Genomic DNA, 11,827 nt, shown 5'->3' with positions numbered 1-11,827 from the left:
TTTTAAACAGGCTCATATTTTAGTATTAAATAGCATAAAAGTCGTCGTAATGTCCGAACTATCAGAGTGGTGCAGCCGGAAGCGTGAACTTTGGTAGTTAGGGTGTTACATGCTATCCACGCGTACGCGTCACCATGCGACCTCACAATCCACGCGTGCGCGTATGCTGTGCGTGCGCGTCGATCTCAGCATCCCAAATCCTTGTTTCTTCATGAGTTTTCCACTTGCATGCTTTTCCTCTTCACCCCTTTGACCCATTCCTAGCCTTTCCATCCTGAATTCACTAACAAACACATCAAGGCATCTAATGGAATCAAAGGTGAATTAAATTTAGCCAATTAAGGCCTAAAAAGCATGTTTTCACACTTAAGCACAAATTAGGAGACAATCATGAAACCATGCTATTTTCTTGGATAAATGTGAGAAAAGGTGATAAAATCCCCTAAATTAAGCATCAGATAAACCCTAAAAATGGGGTTTATCAACCTCCCCAGACTTAAACCATAGCATGTCCTCATGCTAAAAGCAAGAAGGAAACAAAGGGTATCAACATTTATTCAATGCAAACTAACTAAATGCAACCTATCTATATGCAACTTTCTAAATGAATGCAACTGCTTGGTCAAAATAAATCAATTCCCAAGAAAACATATATATGCACAAGGGTTAAGGCAATAGCAATCAAATCAAATCCACAATTGAATTGAGTTATTAAATATTTTTATAAACTTGCAAGAAGAGATGATCATAGGTGAAAACATGTAATTGAGCAATCGAACCCGCACCGGATGTGTATCCGCTCTAGTCACTCAAGTGTTTAGGGTTGATTCTCTCAATTCTCCCCTAATCATACTTTCCAAGATTTGTTTTTCATATAACAATCAACAAATATTTCATGCATGCATACAATTATCATGAGGTCTTTTCATAGGTTGTAATGGGACTAGGGTCAAGGTAGGATGCATATTTGGTCAAGTGGACTTGAAATTTGAATCCTTGATAAGCTTAGACTTCCCACCTAACCTATGGCATCCTATACAATTTCAAAGCTAACCTAACTACCCATTTTTCACTTTTTCACATACTCATGCATTTTCTTTTCATTTCACAACACCTATGCATTGATTCTTATTGAACTTTACTTTGGGGCATTTTGTCCCATTTTTATTTATTTCCTTTTTTTCTTTTCCTTTTCTTTTTCATATATATATATATATATATATATATATATATATATATATATATATATATATATATATTTCTTTTTCTTTATCATTCATTTTTTTTCTTTGTTTTTTCTTTTCAAACTTAAAATATATACAAGAGCATCAATGCATATGGTTTTACATTTAATTAACACATGAGTATGTACCCAATTCCCAAATATAGAAATACAAAACAAAAATACCCTTTTCTCTCAACCAATGTCCCAAGTTTTCCCACTCTTGAATGACACACACACTCACTAGCCTAAGCTAATCAAAGATCCAAATTAAGGACATTTTTTTTTTGCTTTAAGGCTTGTAATGTGCTAAAATTAAGAACAAAGTGGGTTAATCATAGGCTCAAAGTTGGCTAACAAAAGTTGATAAAAGGTAGGCTATTTGGGTGAGTGAGCTAATGAAACAAATGGCCTCAATCATAAAAGTGCGTGAATATAAGGAATAATGAACATATAGAATTAAACAAATCAAAGACTACAATCATAGGAAGAGACTAATGCACACAAGAAGGGAAATAAGTGGTTATAAGATGTAACACAATCAGGCTCAAATCTCACAAGGTTGTGTGTTCTTAGCTCAAAAATCATGTTCCACAATGTATATAATTCAAGCAAGTTCTATGAAAAGTTTTCACTCAAATCAATTGAGATGCCCTATAGATAAAATCCTTGGAAAATTTCATTATTTTGACTAAGCTTATTATGTATACATATGCAAAAATAAGAAAACACGAGTAAAAATCCTAAAAACCTAAAATGAAATGCACAAGTGTTGGGATTAGAAATTTGTCACCCAAAAACCCCGACTAGTTGGACGACCTCCCCACACTTAAAAGTTTGCACCGTCCTCGGTGTATTCAAAGATGAGCAAGGGGGTACGGCGACTCTTCGGATTGCCACCTCCAGCTGGTGGATCATCCGGTTGCTGCGTGTTCTTTCTTCTACTTCCGTTTAAGCTTATAATGACTCATCCTGAAAATAGAAGGCAGGATAGTGAGAAAGTAAATGCAAAAGCAAGGAAGCACACATTGTTGGAATGAGGTAATAATCACTAGAATGCAGTGAGTGACTGACGAACGGAACTCTCGCGCGGTCTAGAATTTTCACAATTAAGTTCTCGTTGCAAGTATAGCTTCTAGACCGACAAAAAATCCTTTCGTGCAAAATTTTTGGTTGTCACAAGTAACAAACCCCTAATAAAATTGATAACCAAAGTATTTAAATCTCGGGTCGTCTCTCAAGGAATTGCAGGGAGGTGTATTTATTATTGGTTATGGAAGATTATCTTTTTGAGGTTTTTGAATAAGGAACAGGAAAATAAATTGGCAGGAAATTAAATTAATAACTAGAAAAACTCTTGGCAAGGTATGAGAACTTGAAATCCCATCCTAGTTATCCTTATCAGGTGTGATGAGAATTGCTATTGCTCCCACTTAGTTAACCCTTACTAAATAAAGGAAAGTCAAGTGGACTAATCAATTTGATTCCTCAAGTCCTAGTCAACTCCTATGGAAAGACTAGCTTTAGGGGGATCCAAATCAATCAGCAATTTCCAATTTTCAATTAACAGCTGAGTTTGACAACTCAAGTGTCACCAATTACTCAACCAAAGCCAAAAGGGAAAAAATCCAAATTATTTATATCCTAAATAGAAGAAAGCAACCTTAAATCTGAAATACTTCAAATTGTATTAAATAGGAAATCAAATTAACATGAAGAGTTCATAAGCCAATTTGGCAACATAAGTAATTAGCAAGTGAAATAGAGCAACTAAAGTAATAGAGTAAATAAAAGTAGAAGAGAAATCACATTAAAGGAACATTGAACCTAGAATGGAGAAGAAGTAAACATAACCTAAGAGAAATCCTAAATCCTAAAACCTAGAGAGATGAGAGAGCCTCTCTCTCTCTAGAAACTACATCTAAAACCTAAAATTGTGAATTATGAATGTTGTCTTTTTTTGTTGAATGAATGGATTCTCCCACTTTATAGCCTCTAATCTGTATTTTCTGGGCAGAAAACTGGGTCAAAAACAGCCTAGAAATCACCCCCAGCAATTTCTGATACGTCAAGGATGCTGTAAAGTCACGCGTACGCGTCGTCCACGCGTACGCATGGATTGAGTTTTCTCCAGGCCATGCATGCGCGTGATCCATGCATGCGCGTCACCTATCTTCGGGGCAGCTACAGCAAATTATATATTGTTGTGAAGCCCCAGATGTTAGCTTTCCAACGCAACTCAAACCGCCTCATTTGGACCTCTGTAGCTCAAGTTATGGTTGATTTAGTACCAAGAGGTCAGGCTGGACAGCTTTACAATTCCTTCAGTTTCTTGTATTCCTTCCACTTTTACATGCTTCCTTTCCATCCTCTAAGCCATTTCTGCCCTATAAACTCTGAAATCACTTAACACACATATCAAGACATCGAATGGTAATAAGAGGGAATTAATAATTAGCAATTTTAAGGCCAAAGAAGCATGTTTTCAATCAAAGCACAGAATTAGGAAGGAAAATGTAAAACATGCAATTTACATGAACAAGTGTGAGAATAGTGGATAAAATCCACTCAATTAAGCACAAGATGTATCACAAAATAGTGTTGCATCAAATCTCCCCACACTTAAACATTAGCATGTCCTCATGCTAAGTTCAAAAGAAACTATAAGAGTGAAGAGGAATGGTAGAAAGTATGAAATGCAACCTATCTATATGAATGCAACTAAATACAAAAATACTTCTATCTACTTGGTGAAAAGTAAATAAATCTTTCAAAAACAAATATAAAATGGATTTCACTAATTCAAATCATAAAATAAAGTATAAGTAAACGTGCAGAAGAAAATAGCCCATGAAAGCCAGGAACAAATAATCGAGTCTCAAACCCTCACTGGAAGTGTATACACTCTAATCACTCATGTGTTTAAGGTTTGATTCTCTCAATTCTCTACTAACCTTGCTTTCTAAGGCTTGCTCTTCTTCTATCAATCAACAAAAATTTGATGCACAAATGCACATATCAAGAGGTCTTTTAAGGGTTGTAATGGGGTTAGGGTCAAAGTAGGATTGTATTTGGTCAAGTGGACTAAAATCTGAATCCTTAATTAACTTAAACTTTTCCCACCTAACTTAAGACAATCCATGTAATCACAATACAAAATCTAACTATCCATTAACCATGTTTTCCACATAATCATGCATCCTAATTCGAGTACAGTACATATGCATTGCTATCACCATTTACTTTGGGGCATTTTGTCCCCTTTTACTTATTTGCTCTTTTTTCTTTTCTTTTTCTCTTTTTTCTATTTTTTTTCTTTTTATATTTTATATATATTTTTTCTTTTCTATTATTTTTCTCCATGCATATGATTAAGATATTGAATGCAAGAATATATGCTCAACTATTATTTTTGCACATTTTCACAAGAATATACACACCCAATTCTCAAACCAAATATTGGCAGACCAAACTTTCCCACACTTAAATCATGAACACTCTCACTAGTCTAAGGTAACCAAGGATTCAAATTAAGGACAATATTATTTTCCGCTTAGAGTTAGTGATGAGCTAAAGTAAAGAACAAAGGGGTAAAATAGGCTCAACATTAGTTTGCAAAGGATAATGAAAGGGTAAGACCATATGGGTACGTAAGCTTAGTGAAACAAAGGCCTCAATCATATAAGCGCATGCATACATCAAACAATGGAAATATAGAATTAAGCAAGACAAAGATCACAATTTTAGAGAGAACAACACACACCAAAAATAAAATATTGGTTGATAGAATGCAACCAATTCAAATAGGCTCAAAATCTCACTGGTTTTGTGTATTCAAGCTCTAAACCATGTTCCAAAATAAAATTTCTTCAAACAAGTTTAAAAAAAAAATTTATTCAAATTAGTGAAATACTCTAAAAAGTTTCTTGAAAAAGTAAATATTACTTCAACCAAGTAGTTGGTAAAATATGCACAAAATGTAACAAACATGCAATCAAACATGCAAATGCAATAACTAACTACAAAGAAAATTTAAACATTGGTGTTGAGACAGGAAAGTACTGACCCATGGAGATCGGTATCGACCTCTCTACACTTAAAGATTGCACCGTCCTCGGTGCATGCTGAGATGCGCAAGTGGGCGGGTTACTCCAATTGATGCTCCTTCTTTAGTGGATTATGCAGATGGACTTGTTGTTCGTCCCATTTAGAAACTTCTCCTTTCCGTTCTCGATGGCCACCCTGAAAGAAGAGGAACAGGAGGAAAAGTAACCCAAGAGCAAAGATGGAAAACAAATAAAATATGGGTGGGTTTATGCCGAATAATGAGGGTCTCAATTACATGGTAGCTACAACATGCAAGTGAGAAAACAATAGAAGTAAATGGCATATCAATAGTGCAAAAAGTGCAATAATAGGGGAGAGAGTGTAGGTAATGAAAGACAATATAGGAGCATGTCAATGCAAATGGAATACAAGTATCATAAAAAATTAGCATTGACCTATAAATAATATTACCTAACAATGGAAACAAGTCACGAAGCACCAAAAGAAAGCAAGAGAAATGCAACAGTGGAATAAGGACATTTAACACCAATAGAAAAATAATAAACATAGAAAAGAAAATAAAAAACATGTATACAGTTAAAATGTAATGAACGAAAATATATAAATAAATTAAGTAAAATAGAATGGAAGAAAATAAGGAGGAGAAGTCAAAGAAATGAAGAAGAAGGAAGTAAGAAAGGAAAGAGAAAGAATAAGAAGGGAGAGAAGATAGAAGAAAAGAAATTAGGATTGGGAAAGAAAAGATAAGTAAAGTGGGCATTGCAGGGTTCTGGTCATGCGGCACTGTCGACGCGTACGCGTGGGGCGCACAATTGAGAAGGCGACGCGAGCGTGTCGCGCACGTGTACACGTGACCGAGTTTGTGCTACTCGCGTGAAGCCAGCCTCGCGCACGCACAACCCTCTGTTCGTTTTGGGATATGTGCCAAAATGTCATATGACGCGTGCGCGTCAGGCACGCGCATGTTTGGAAGTGCAAAAGTGGAAAATGACGCGCACGCGTTAACGACGCATACGCGTGGGTGGGTTTGTGCTTCTAGCAAAATTCCAGCACCAAGCCAGCATAACTTTCGGCCAATACACCTTTTACGTCGAATTTGTAGGGTCACGCGTACGCGTGGGTGACACGTACGCGTGGAAGGCTGATTTTGCAAGTGACGCGGACGCGTCAGGGACGCGTACACGTGGGCGTGTTTGTGCCTAAAGCACGCCTCCAGCCATGCTCTCGCACAACTGTTTGTTTAGTTCTTCTTTGTTTCGCATGCACATATGACACGTACGCATCAGCGACGCTTGCGCGTCGCGTACAAATTTTTTTTTATGCAGTATGCAGAATGCAAAATGCAAAATGCATAATGCAAATGACTGTGCAGAAATTATGAATGAACACGAATGAAAATAAAATAAAACTAAGAACAAAAAGGAAAGAATATACCATGTTGGGTTGTCTCCCACCTAGCACTTTTTAAGTTGGACATTTGGTGAGTCCCTTGTTATGGTGGCTTGTGCTTGAACTCATCCAGGAATCCCCACCAATGTTTGTAATTCCAATGGCCTCCGGAATCCCAAACTAGGCGCAAAGAGCCTTCAAGCAAGATTAAGCAAGTGACAAGGCCCCAAGAGTGTTGATTGCTGGACTGAATTCCAGGGTCCCAAACCTTGCTTTTGCACCCGTCTTCTTGTTGACCATCTTTGTTCCAACCGGGTGGTAAGCAATCTGAATTCTCACTGAGGCATCCAAACAGCTTCCTAGACCCATACAATTTAGTATTCTTCCAACCATGATAATTCAGCCGTGAGCTTCCTACCACAATGAACCTAGGATTGTGTTGCCAACCACTGACCATCTCCCTCTTACTCTTATAGCCACAAAGAGCTCTAAGTTGCCCATCCGTCTCAAGCAAAGCATATTCAAGTGGGCTAATTAAGCTTAGAGATGAGAGATTTACCCACTTGAATGAAGGGATGGATGGTGATGGCTTTGGGGGAGAAGTCTCCAACAACCTTGGCAAGGTGATCTCCAGCTCCATTCCCTTGGGCTCTTCTTTAACAACTTCCACCTCTTTGCAAGCTTCTTCAATATCAACCTCTTCCTCTTGGTAGCTTTCTTCCAATTCGATCTCTTCTTCATTGTTCACCAAGGGCATGGGAGGTTGTGCTTCTTCTTCTTTAATCTCCATGTCAAGTCCAATGGGAGAGGATTCAAATGTAGATAAGAATTCATCAATGATTGAATCCATCTCTTGATCATCCCCTTAGAAGGGGACTCTATGACTGGGCTTTTCCATGGACGTTCCGCATCTCCTAAGTTTTTGACCACTTCTTCCTCTTCAACGATTACGGCTTCCTCCAATTGTTCCAATATAAAGTTATACTGCTCACTGTCCACTAGAGTTTCTAGCTTCTCCTTCATGCTACGTTCTTCAGTAGATTCTCCACATGAAGCCGTGGGAGTTCCTTGAGTGTCCGAACGTTGGGAAGCTAATCGATTTATTGCTTGCTCCAATTGATGAAGGGTTGCATGAAATCGATCTACTGTTTCCTCGAGACGATCCTTTGATTCTTGTTGCGCTCGGCTATCATAAGTAGGATGATAGTGCTCTTGGATTGATGGATATGGACATGGTGTATATGGAGGTGGTGGTTCTTGGGAGTAATTGGGTTAGAATTGGGGTGGCTCTATGTATGGTTCGTACGGCTTATAGGGTGGTTGGTATGGTGGATAAGGGTTAGTGTCATATGGAGGTGAATGGTGGAAGGGGGCTTGTGAGTATGGTGGTTCAAAGGTATGTTGGAGAGGTGGTTCATAAGCATATGGTGGGGCTTGTTGGTAACTACAAGGGGGTCCACCATATTCATCATCTTGGTACGCTCCCTGGAATGGCTCTTGACCATAGTAATTTGGTGGAAATGGTTTGTCACGAAAGGGTCCACCATAACTATTGTCTTGGTATGCATTACAGAATGGTTGTTGGTTAGAGTGCATTAGAGGGGGTTGTTGCCAAGAGGGTTGATCAAATCCTTGTGGCTCCTCCCATCTTTGATTCTTCCAACCTTGATGCCTGTTCTCATTATAGCTTCCATTCCTTACAACAACATTGGAACCAAACTCATAGCGATAGGGGTGAGAATTCATAGTAGCTAATAAAAAAATTAAAAACAAAAACAACTAAACAAGCAAAAGCAAATATTTACAATAACCAATAATAAGGCACACGTTTGCATTTTCCTGGCAACGGCATCATTTTGACGAACAAAACTCTCGCGCGGTCTAGAATTTTCACAATTAAGTTCTCGTTGCAAGTATAGCTTCTAGACTGACAAGAAATCCTTTCGTGCAAAATTTTTGGTTGTCACAAGTAACAAACCCCTAATAAAATTGATAACCGAAGTATTTAAACCTCGGGTCGTCTCTCAAGGAATTGTAGGGAGATGTATTTATTATTGGTTATGGAAGATTATCTTTTTGGAGTTTTTGAATAAGGAACAGGAAATTAAATTAAAAACTAGAAAAACTCTTGGCAAGGTATGAGAACTGAAAATCCCATCCTAGTTATCCTTATCAGGTGTGATGAGAATTGTTATTGCTCCCACTTAGTTAATCCTTACTAAATAAAGGAAAGTCAAGTGGACTAATCAATTTGATTCCTCAAGTCCTAGTCAACTCCTATGGAAAGACTAGCTTTAGAGGGATCCAAATCAATCAGCAATTTCCAATTTTCAATCAACAGCTGAGTTTGACAACTCAAGTGTCAACAATTACTCAACCAAAGCCAAAAGGGGAAAAATCCAAATTATTTATATCATAAATAGAAGAAAGCAACCATAAATCTGAAATACCTCGAATTGTATTAAATAGGAAATCAAATTAACATGAAGAGTTCATAAGCCAATTTCGCAACATAAGTAATTAGCAAGTGAAATAGAGCAACTAAAGTAATAGAGTAAATAAAAGTAGAAGAGAAATCACATTAAGGGAACATTGAACCTGGAAAGGAGAAGAAGTAAACCTAACCTAAGAAAAATCCAAAATCCTAAATCTCTAGAAACTACATCTAAAACCTAAAATTGTGAATTATGATTGTTGTCCTTTTTTTTATGAATGAATCGATTCCCCCCTCCCCCACTTTATAGCCACTAATCTGTGTTTTCATGGCTAAAAACTGGGTCAGAAATAGCCCAAAAATCGCCTCCAGCAATTTCTGATACGTCCAGCACGATGCAAAGTCACACGTACGCGTCGTCCACGCGTACGCGTGGATTGAGTTTTCTCCAGGCCATGCGTGTGCGTGATCCACGCGTGCGCGTCGCCTATCTTCAAGGCAGCTATGGCAAATTATATATCTTTGCGAAGCCCCGGATGTTAGCTTTCCAACGCAACTGAAACCGCCTCATTTGGACCTCTGTATCTCAAGTTATGGTCGAGTTAGTACCAAGAGGTCAGGCTGGACAGCTTTACAATTCCTTCAGTTTCTTGTATTCCTTCCACTTTTACATGCTTCCTTTCCATCATCTAAGCCATTCCTGCCCTATAAACTCTGAAATCACTTAACACACATATCAAGGAATTAAATGGTAATAAGAGGGAATTAATAATTAGCAATTTTAAGGCCAAAGAAGCATGTTTTCAATCAAAACACAGAATTAGGAAGAAAAATGTAAAACATGCAATTTACATGAACAAGTGTGAGAATAGTGGATAAAATCCACTCAATTAAGCACAAGATGTACCATAAAATAGTGGTGCATCAGTGACCAAGTGTGTTACATTAATGAAACACGCCTGTGAGTTCTAAGATGCATGCGGTCTAGAACACACTAGCATAAAAAGCTATGTCACATTTACACAAAAAGAAGCATGCACTTCACTCACCCTAATTTGCTTGAGATGCTCTAAACTTGTGGGTCAAAATAACCAAACAAGCAATAAAGAAGCATGAAAGCATTCAAGCCAAAAACAACATATGGATGCATATGATCATGAAACACAATGTATTAAGATAAATGCATAACATCCATCAAGAAATTGCCTAATCAAAGAAAAGAATTTAAATCACATGGTGGCCAAGTCATGCAATTCAAAAAGATTTAAAAAGCTTGAAGGCAAAGTCTCATAAACTTGGTGTACTCAAAATTAAGCATGAAAAGGTTCAAAAACTAAGTAATTAATTGTATCCTCAACAATGAAATCCAACAATAGAAATTAACAACAAGGATGTTAAACTAACATTTCATCAATAGTCAGCAGCAATGGACAGTAAACAAGATTAACAATCCAACACTTAGTATGAAAAAGAGAAAATAAAATGAAGATTTAAACTAACTAAACAACTAACGAAAAGGAATGGTTATAAATGGTGTTTGGTAGTGTTGGATGAGGGGTAGGAGAAGGAAAGAAGAAAGAAGAAGGAAAGAAATGAGAAGAAGATGAGAAAAGAAGGTGATGGAAGAGGGCTATCCACGCATATGCGTCTGTCACGCGTCCGCGTGGATTGAGGTGAAATGGCGCGACGCGTAGGCGTGGATAGTGCGTACGCGTGCATGGCAAACCAGAGAGGCGACGCGTACGCGTGAGGCATGCATACGCGTGGGTTGATTTTCGTGCCTCAGGCACAATGTTGGTGCAGTATAGGCGCAACTCTCTGGAAAATGGCTGGGAGGTAAAATTTTTGCATCCACATGTACGCGTGGGTGACGCATGCGCGTGGATGGTCGAAAATACTTGGGTTACGCGTACGCGTGAGGCACGCGTGCGCGTGGATTGATGCTCTGTTTTTCAAAATTTTTCCATGTTCTTGCACCAAACCAAGCATTCCTAACCTCCCATTTTGATTAATGGATTCTTGACGCTTTAGAATTCACAAATGAAATCTCGTTGCAAGTATAGTTTCTAAACCAACAATAATCCTTTCATACAAAAAATTGTTTGTCACAAGTAACAAACCCCTAAAATTAATAACCGAAGTATTCAAACCTCGGGTCATTCTCCCTAGAAATTGCAATAAAGTGTTCTTGTTATTGGCTATGAAGTATCTTTTGGGGTTTTGGGTAAGAAACAAGAAAAGTAAATGGCAATAAAAATTAAATGGTAAAAAGAGGTCTTGGCAAGGTTTGGTGGTCAAGAATCTCTATCCTTATCACTAACCACAACATGATAATTGCAAGGATCAATCCCATTAAGTCATCCTTTAACAAGTAAAGGAAAGTCAAATGAGATATATCAATCCAAGTCCATAAGTCCTGGCCACTCACTAATTGAATTAGTGCAAGCTAGAGTCAATGGCTACCAATTATCAATCACTTGGACATTAGTGACTCAAGAATTCTTAAGTTACCTTCCCAAGCCAAAAACACAAAAATCTACTCTAAGTTCTTTCCAAGTATTTTACCAAACACTTGGAAGGCACAAAAGGAAAGTAAGATCAAATTGCAAGAATTATAAATCTATAACTACCAAAAGCAAGGAATTAACAACAACAAATCAAATGAACAGTAAAGGAACATGAATCATGATTTGCATTAAAAGAAAATAGAAGAA

This window comes from Arachis ipaensis, chromosome B9 (assembly GCF_059453495.1).
Source record: "Arachis ipaensis isolate K30076 ecotype BB chromosome B9, ASM5945349v1, whole genome shotgun sequence".
NCBI classification, from domain to species: domain Eukaryota; kingdom Viridiplantae; phylum Streptophyta; class Magnoliopsida; order Fabales; family Fabaceae; genus Arachis; species Arachis ipaensis.
The sequence above is the reverse complement of the archived record's forward strand: the minus strand, read 5'-3'. Positions refer to the sequence as shown.